Source organism: Micrasema longulum, unplaced genomic scaffold, assembly GCF_059751315.1.
Source record: "Micrasema longulum isolate JH-2025_06_02 unplaced genomic scaffold, ASM5975131v1 h1tg002180l, whole genome shotgun sequence".
Classification (NCBI taxonomy): domain Eukaryota; kingdom Metazoa; phylum Arthropoda; class Insecta; order Trichoptera; family Brachycentridae; genus Micrasema; species Micrasema longulum.
Window position 1 is genome coordinate 1 of NW_028279345.1, and position 9790 is coordinate 9790.

At 32.3% G+C, this 9790-nt stretch overlaps 2 long non-coding RNA genes across 5 annotated transcripts; one reads left to right on the forward strand and one right to left on the reverse strand.

Annotated features, from left to right (window-relative positions):
* The first annotated feature begins 244 nt into the window (after positions 1 to 244).
* LOC148272822 (uncharacterized) lies at positions 245 to 1902 on the forward strand. 2 transcript variants are annotated; one of them, XR_015824754.1, is made up of 3 exons: positions 245 to 465; positions 878 to 1615; positions 1762 to 1902. It is a non-coding gene; the product is annotated as an uncharacterized LOC148272822 (long non-coding RNA). The 2 variants fall into 2 exon arrangements; XR_015824755.1 differs by having other exon boundaries at positions 245 to 397.
* A 1812-nt stretch (positions 1903 to 3714) lies between these two features.
* Positions 3715 to 9376, reverse strand: LOC148272823 (uncharacterized). Of its 3 annotated transcripts, none has more exons than XR_015824753.1 (3): positions 7105 to 7468; positions 5354 to 5495; positions 3715 to 4374 (listed from the first exon to the last, which is right to left on the reverse strand). It is a non-coding gene; the product is annotated as an uncharacterized LOC148272823 (long non-coding RNA). The 3 variants fall into 3 exon arrangements; XR_015824752.1 differs by having other exon boundaries at positions 5375 to 5495; positions 7105 to 7466; XR_015824751.1 differs by lacking the exon at positions 3715 to 4374 and having other exon boundaries at positions 5375 to 5495; positions 7105 to 9376.
* Between the last annotated feature and the right edge of the window lie 414 nt (positions 9377 to 9790).

Below are 9790 nucleotides of genomic sequence, written 5' to 3' on the forward strand. Positions count from 1 at the left end.
TCTGAGAGAATCCTCTTTCACATTCACTTGATGAAATGGCAACCGAGTCAATTGATTGTTTTACAGGATTGAGGCTTTCTGGTAACTCTCTGGGGTGGTATTCTGAACCACTCTCGTGGGCCTCTCTACCACGTTAAAATCATTTTGGTATCCTGAACGAATCTCGTAATAGGTATCGTTAAAACCACGCATGCGCATAGCACACAAATAAACTAACCTTATAAATCTGGCAAACGTCAAACATGCGACCCGCGAGATGTTTTGTTTTTAAAAATGTATGTTTATTTTTTATTGTGAGCTACTAAATTGGCAATTAAATATATTGCGTCACCTGTAAAAACTCAAAAGACGCCATTATACAAATTACGACAAATCCATTTGTGCTCATAAATTGGAGGTTCGTAAGTTTTTTTAAATTTGTCTGGACATTTTTAGTCTTTGTCAAAAATAACGGAGTTAATACAGGTAAGTACTCGTAATTAATACATTTAATCAATTTAAACACGTAATATACTGTCAAAATATTAGTCAGATCGATTTGAGGTCTTTTTTCCTCGATCCAGATCTGGCATAGTTTGAGTATGTCAGTCGGTGTTGATTATATTTTAACACTGAATTCGTTTCTAATTTATACTAATTATTAATTTATAAATACATACATTATCAAAGGGAACTCGGGATACACATTTAATGCATCTTAATCATGCTATAAAGGTTCCTAAAGATTGCCATATTGAAGCTAATTGAATGACAAGACGATGCATTGATTGATTATTTAGTATTCCCAAAGACATACGGGGGGCCGTCGCCTTTTTGTACTTTCTACTTTTGCGTAATTCACTATTTCAGACATTTAAATAAATTATGTTTTTTACAGATTTTTATCAATAATGCAAACATTCTTCGCTTCCATGCAGGTGCTCCCTCAGTTAACTAGTGATAACTATGTTAAGATAATATGTTATGAGGAAAATAATGAATCAGGTCATTAAGGAAACTGACAGGGAAGGTGTGCCTACATTAAGACAATTTCAGTAGAATTATAATATATGGAACGCAATAAGCAATATTGGATACTTGTGGGCTGAAATAAAAAAGTAAAAAATGAAAGGTTCCTGTAAACAATTATGCCCGCAAATGATGAATTTTGAAGAAACTCTGGAAACTATCACAGATGATATAGTATAGGACTTCAACAATGAAGATGTTAACGAGTTAATTGAATATCACTCAGAACCTCTGTCAAATGACTGCTTAATTGACACAACTGGTAAATGAAATACACAGTTAATGTAAGGGAAAAGCTGATAAAATTGTCTTTGACAGTAAAAAATATGAATGAAGCCTTATCTATTTTGAAAATTAAATACAGCATGTTATTATATAGAACTCTTTATCAAGAAAACAAAAAATATGGAAGTATTTAATTAACTCTTGAAAAATTTATAAAGAATCACCTGAAAGCACTTAAACACCTCATTAACTTAATTAAAAAATACATTTTTTTTACATCCCTCGACTTTCGAACATTCAACATTCGCACACATTTTCAGGAACCAATTATGTGCGAAAGTCTACTGTATTTCAATGCTTGGGACAAGATGTCGCTCTAATGGTTAGTAATACTGTAATTATATGTCTGTATACTGATAACATAATGAATCATTACGTGCAAGAACATTTTTTGCTCAAATTATAAGTGAAGCTGTAAGGTTTAAATATCAAATCAAAATGCATATAAATTTTAAATCCTTATTTCAGATTTGCTGTCACAATCTCTGAATGTGTAAGTACAAAATGAACCAGTGCAAGATCTGTTTGTTTGATCCCATATCGTTGAAATATACTTATTGTTCTGACATTCTCAATTATTAAAAGGTGTCAAACCAAAAAATAAAGTCACTAATTATTTTCATTAAGGTTATGTAAGGTATCTCATCATTTCCCTATCCGCACCATGTGGTGCATAGGGTACTGCATTGGCGCATCAAATGCAGCATATTTCATCACCGGTTACATGAAGGTAAGGTGATCAATCTTACACTTCAGGTGCTATTCCAGGGACTGAAACATTGCAGTGAACGTTAAGAATAAATATTTTCTGTTGATCCTGCCAGGAATCGAACTTGGGACCTCAAGCACGGTCGGCAAACGCTCCGACTACTACCCTACGAGGCAGACATATCTCTACCCAATTTCCTTTTCCAGAATTTACATAAGAGTTGCCGTAAAGCCGAAAACGCTCGTCCAGGGTTTTGCTTTCATTTTTCAAACAGATCTGTTTTCTTTGTCAGCTTGGACACGGACAAAGGGTATGCAATATTATGTTTCCCAGAATTTGAGTTCATTGTTGGTTGCCATAAAGGAATAATAGAGCATAATATATTTAATCAATTTATTCTAAATTTGTTGCAACAGAGAGGGAAAACATTTTTGATAAGAGAATATGGAAGTATAGGCATTTACAGGGCTTATGACCTGTCATTGGCTGGTTTAAGCGGCCACTTTACTTATTGTGTAACATTCACCATTCTGCCTATGTTTAAACATCCAAATTTCCTCAACTCTTCCTTCTGTTGACTTTTGTTAAGTAAAAGAGCTGAAACCTTTATCATGTGGGTGAGATTCATCCATCCAGCAACAAATTTAGATTGGAATAACTCCCTAGGTAGGAAATCGAGCCAGTCCGCAAAATTTGGACATACTCAAAACATTGTTGAATTAACTAACTGGTAAAAGAAGAAGTATAAGAATTGGAAAATTGTTTTTTTAGGTGTTGCCTAGTAGGTGATTTCAGTCGGATGATATGAATGACAGGTCATAAGCTCTGTAAATGCCTAGACTTCCATATTCCCTTCTCAAAAATGTTTTCCCTCTCTGTTGCAACAAATTGAATTTTATTAAATTATTTCTCCCTAGGGAGGAAATCCAGCCAGTCCACAAGTATTTGGACGTACTCATAACATTGTTTTATTTATTTTCACTATGGTACCATATCCATAGTCTGTATTATTTTTTTTTAAATGTTATGTTGAATATGCATATTAACATTTAAGATTGTTTTTATTTTATTTTTTATGGCTTACAAATAATGAACAGTACAATAAATTGGTATAATATCACAATTTGTTATGTTTAGAAATTTTTCATGAATTAAATGTGAACACAACATGCACAAATAATTAATAAAGTTAAAAAAAAAAACTTTTTTTTAATCGACTAAATTTAATTTTTGTAACTTTTTAAAATTTTTATGTGTATTTTACATTTTTTTTGGACTTTAATATTGTTATTTTAATTTCACTAGATTTTTTCCCCTATGCTTATTATTATGGCATAACACGGCAACGCCTAAAAAAAATCAGTACATTAATATGTAAACTGTGAATGAATTGAGTTAAATCGGGTTGTGGTCCTATGACTATCGTCATGGACTCACGGCTCAAAGGTCCGTGGTTAGAATCCCATTCCATCCCAACTTGATTCCTATTTTCTAATAGAGAGTTATTTACAACTCGTTGAAAATGGCCCTCAAAATTAAATGTTTAAGTAAATCATAAGAACACAAATCTCTTTTAAAAAAATATATAGTGAATTTTTATACCGTAGAATAAATAAATGCAGGTAATCATCATCATCATTTCAATTCCGCACCTAATTGCATAGGGCACTGCATTGGTACACCAATCGCAGCGTATCTTGATCTTTTTGTTACGTGGAAAAGATGATCAATCGTACGCTTGGGGTGCCAGTCAAGGGACTATGAAATATTGTACTGTAAAATCACCTTTTAAAATAAATATTTCATGTCTACCATGTCAGGAACTGAACCTGAGACCTCTTGCATGATAAGCAAACGCGTTGAAAGGATGTGAGAATACATTTTCTTGTAACAAAAGGTAATATAAATAAAAATAATTTCAAATGTACTGTTTTCGTAAAACTAACTAACTAAAACTAAAGTAAATACAATTCTTGGCCAGAGCCCTTATTTCTCCCGGTGAAAGTGATCACGTTAAGGTTGCTTATATTTGAAATATGTGTTTAAATATTTATGTGTGAGATATGACTATATTTTAATTACGTGTGAAAAGGAAACTAAAACACCAAAATTTTTTTTCAATAACAGTACTTGCACTGTAGTTTATAAGTTTTTAGGTATAAAATAATAAAAAAGAACTACAAAAAACTAACTAGAATTTAGCTAATGCTCTACATTTGTGAGAAAAGGTTTGAGTGGTTGATGTAGTTGTTGTAGACTCATTTCTGTAGTCCGCTTTTCTGCTCTGCCACATATTTACTCCCATTTTCTCAGATGATCATAAAGGTGTTAAAAATTGTCACCAAATTGCAACATTCGATATTTCCTCTTTGCTAAAAATAAAAAAACAAAAAATTATATAATTTACAATACATTTTTAATTACATTTATTACAAAATGACATACTAAAATAAGCACTTAAAATAGAAAAATATATCTTATTTAGGTTAGTTGGAAGTTATTCATCAGGTATTGCAATAAACCTGCCAATATACATATTTTTGTATATTGTACTAAAGTTCATCAGTACATGCAAAAATCAAACACCTTAATTATTCCGCATATTGTTAAACCTTTTAAAAAGAAAACTTTGAAGGCTATATTTTGTGATTTATATGTTTTATTTCTCAGAGCAAATTATTATGCAGTAAAGGTAATATTTTTAAAGTTGTCTGTAGGTATTGTGATTATGATATTGCAATTTAAATATGTGTAAGCTGATTAATTCTAAATGTTCCAAATGATATAAGCGATGTCATATGTAATGGTATAACTTTGTATTTTCCATATGGTGACAAATTTCCTTTTGTTAGGACATGCCAACGTGAGCTGTAGAGAAAATATTTAATATAATATGAATTTTAAACTAATACAAGATATTTTAATAGTACTTACTTTATTTTTTAAAAAATCTTATGTACTTTGGCTCTTTATCTGTTTGGTAATAAAAAAACATTTGAAAAAATAACAAATTGGGTATTATTTAAAGCAAATCTAATAAATAGTTTAATATGGAAATAAATGATGATTGATATTTAAATATACAAATGTATAATAACTGTGTAGGTAGTAATATTTCATTGTTTTTACAACATCTTTAATACCCAGACTGGTATCTTAACTGTAAAAATATATATATTACAATTTATATAATAATAACTGAAGTATTGTTTCCTTTTTTATTTAGATTTATCTTTATAATAAAGATATCAGTCATAAAGGTGTTGTGACGAATCTTGCTACTGATTCATTTTTTAGTAAATTACAATTTAAAATGAGAATTTTCAAGAGTGCAAAAAAAACTTGAATTACTTAATAAACAACGTGTCCCACCTCCAAGCAGATGACGAATATATCCTATAGTTTGATATCCATATATTCCATTACAGCATAAATTTAAAGAGCCAATCGATATCATCCCTTCGAAGGATCCGCTTTACTGGTTTAATATAATCTGAAAAAATACACTTATAAAGGTTAAATTATTTACAGATGTTCTAAAAGAGAATGAGATTTTTTTTAGAAGATAATATCATTAAAAGTCTAGACATTTATAGAGCTTACTATTTACTACTATTATTATTAATATTGATATAATATTTGTTTTAGTACAAAGGTATATTTAAACACCACTATTCATAACATAAATTATATTATATTACAATAACCTTAATAATATTGTATCCTTTTTATAACACATGCTGTGAGATATTATAAAGGGTGATGGGTTTAGCAAAATTAAATATCTTATGTGTATGCATGTCCAATTGTCTTTCATTGTTTCTTAATAAACTTTTGTAATTTTTCACGTCTCTGAGGGAGTTTGTCGTTACAAGATTCTCTTACTTTTTTAACATATTATTTTCTGGATATTATGTATACCTGTGTTATTTTTATAAATACCTAATTATACCTTTTTATTTTCATTATTTCTATATGTGTGAATTAAGATGTTCTATTTTGTAATGTACATATATATGAATAAATAAAATTGAAATACCACCACTAAACCACTAATAAAATAAATATTAATTATGAGGAAGACTAATGAACAAAGAAGACCAAGAAAGAGATGGCATGACCGAACCCAACAAATTGTTTGAGAAGGATCTCATCAGTGGTACGGGCGGTACGGCAATACTTTGTAAGGCTCCCCTCCCACTAGGCAGCCTGGCTGCGGCAGCTAATACTACATATGACGGCTTATTAGATACCGCACACTAGGCAGCCAAGAATTCCTGGCTGCGGCAGCCATTAGAACGCGTTTGACGTGCACGGCAGCCAACTGGCTGCCTGCAGCCAGAACGAGACAAAGCAAATGTATGTGACTGCCTCAGTCTCCGCGCACTTGTCGTAGCAGCCAGAAGTATTTTATGAAACGAATTTGCAATGACTTTTGATACAGAAGATCCATAAAATAATTTTGAAATGAACCCTTTCAAGTAAAGGATGAATTCAATATCTTCTTTTTGGTTTGCGTTTCTTACGAGATAAAATGTAAACAAAAACATCTTCCACATCCATTTTATTTGGACTGGCCGTCAGGCTGGCTGCTTTAACTGGCTGCGCAAAATTTTGACTGCGGCAGCCGGGCTGCCTAGTGGGCGGGAAGCCTAATTATCAAAAAAAAATTAAAGGGGAACATAAAAGCTGTTAATATATTACTTGCGATTTTAACCAAACAAAAATACCGCTGAAACGATAAGTATTTACATACATGATAATTATTTACATTACGAATATCAACAATTAAAACTAACAGTTCGCAGTAGCGGTATTGCAGTACCACTTGCGGATATGGTAATACTTCAAAGTTGGAAAAATCAGCACACATGCATGAGATTTTGTATGACTGCAAACGCATGTGTGTTGTATATCCTCTGGCTGTCCCCGGGAAAACGGCTTGGTGGTTTGTTTATTTTTTACTAACACTAGCTTATTCTTAACCTTTGACAATTTATAAATATTTTAATGATTAACAACTTGAGAAAAAACTCGTAAGGTAGGTTTAAACCGCACACAATATATAAGTTTGATTAAAATACCGAATTAGATAAACATACCTTCAAATGATGATTCCTGTTGTCGCGCAAGATGTACATTTAGGGACGCTGTGGTTCGTATGCAAGTTTCTATAGAGTACAGTAGGTATTTCACAGAGGTTCTATAAAAATAAACAAAATCCCTAAGGACATGTAGATCCGGGGCATACTTATCATTTACAAAAGTAGTTGAACTGTCACTGTATGTTTGTTTATGTTTTGCATTGTTGCAATATAAAAAGTACAGTTTGGCGTGTAGAAAAAATAAATACCCCACATGGCAAACGTTATAAATTTTCATCAGGATAGCAAAAGCGTTATATTTTGTAATAGGTATATTCATCTCGTCAGTGACGCATGCGCACGAGTATATTTTCTCATTTTCGACACTCACGCTGTTGCGGGTAGATATCGAACTATGAAACGTCAATTATAAAACCGTCTAAATAACGAGAAATAACGATTGAGGTTTGGTAAATTCAACATAATGAAGTATTTTGGGTCATTCTTAAGGTCACAATAATGTTTCTATTGAAAATCATTATTTTTGGTTTTATGTGTTCGAATTCATTTACGTAATTTGACATGTAATCATCAGAATTGCCATATAGAAAACCAAGTTTAACCGCGTTCAAAAAATAAAAATCCCTAAATTACACCACGTTATATTCTCGTCCGAAAGTCGAGATCATCTCGTGGGTGTCGAGAGTGATCAGAATACCACTGCTGAAACAGATTTAATAACGTCTGACACTGACAGCTCAAGTCTATGGTTTGCACAGTGCCAAACAATAACAGAAGGAAATTTCTCACGAAATAATGTTGCAACGCCTTTGTGCTTACCGATCATAGTAGCAGCACCATCACAAGTTAAGCTTGTTAAATTATTACTTAAAAATACGTCAGATATTCCATTAGACCGAAGACAGTTCATCAAAGAGTCAAAAACAGCTGTAGCAGTAACGCCATCTAGTTCTATTAGATCCAAAAAGACGTTAGTGGAGCCACTCATACCAGTTTTAGGCAAAGAACACCGAACGTATACTATTAAACTTGACTTATTACTTAAGGACGTGGATTCATCAATTATCAAACCAAGTTTTGTATCATTCTTAATGATTTCATCTACAAAGGTTTTCTTCATTTCCTTACTGATATGCAAATCAATTTTAGCACAGGCTTTGTCTGAGTGTAAAATGCGACCCATGTTAATCCCATTTAGTTCTTGCAAATCAATTTCCGTTTCAAAATTGTTAAAAGACTGATTTTCTTTAACAACCTTGTACGCCGTTCGGAAAATTTTCCCCGTTATTTCTTTTTCATGAGAGTTCTGTCTCAAAATAGTTTTCTCCAGTTTTCCGTCTTTACTTTCGGTTAGGATTTCAGCAGCTGCTTTATGACCAGCACTCTCTTTGTGGTCAAAAATCTTTTTCCTTAAAGACGTTTGCTTTTTCTGTTTAGTGTCACCATAACTGTCTATTTCAACATTTGCCCATTCTTTTGAAATTTTCATACCTGTTTTTTTCTTAACAGATAAGATCCCTACTTTTTTACAAGTACTGCATCCTAACTTTCCATTTTTAATTAACAACCAGTGATATTTTTCGCAAAATTCAGTTTTTTGAAAATTAGTCCAACAATCTGGCAAGGCATTGTCGTTACACTCAACCTTTTGTCCTTGTTCTTTAGAGTGATGTTCGTCAGAATCTGAACTGGTTACCTTTTCAGTGCTAGTTGACAGTTGTAAGGTCGTTGAAGATGGTTGCGTGAGGTTGTCTTCACAATCAATGGTTCGCTTAAGTCTCTTAGTATCACCCGAGGGTAAAAAAAAATCGGTTAACTTTTTGTTCATCTTATTTCACAACAATAACACGTAACAGTAACGTAACAGAGATAAATAAAAGAAGACCGTGTGTGCAAGTGGGTAGCGCGTAGTAGAGTACAGTACAGGACAACACGGACTCCCGACTACGGGACTACGACTGAGCAACTGAGCATCTAGTGATGAACGAAGTGGGGAGTAGACGCCAGACGGACGAGTCTATCTCTAACCTGGAGGGGAGGAAGCTATACTGCACGTGCGCGGCGGCGGATGAGTCTATCTGTTTATCTGTTAGCTTCGAGCTACAATTATATGCTTTATTAATAAATTGCGAGTTAATTTACCGTAATAGATAATAGATAATAACATAAGTTTAATAAATCAGTTAAATTTAACTGTTTTCAAATAATTTAGTTTTTTTACAGAGAGAGGTTCCGGAACGCCGTTCCGCCGCGTTCCGCCTGAAATCGAGCACTGGTTTTATGCCTTCCAACTTTTTATAATAAATGTACTTTTTTTTTCATTTAAAGTATTTATTGACAATTCTTGATTCATCTTATTCACCAGTCTGAAGATGCCCATTAGAGGGTAAAAGCGCTAATTGGTCAAAATAAATAAGTGGAAGTGTACTAAGTATTTTTTAAATTAATAACTTATATGTAAATATAAGTTATTACATAATTATAATAAATAAACCTTGCAGTTGATAACTTTATACCTGTATTTTACTTCTCTTCATCTCACTACCACCTTACCACTCTTAAAGTCAATTTCTATAATAGTTATTCATTACACTTCTCGATAGAAGAAAATTGTCATCTATATTATTTATATTACAAAATTCACAATGAAAGAACAAAAATATAACATAAGCCATACATTTGT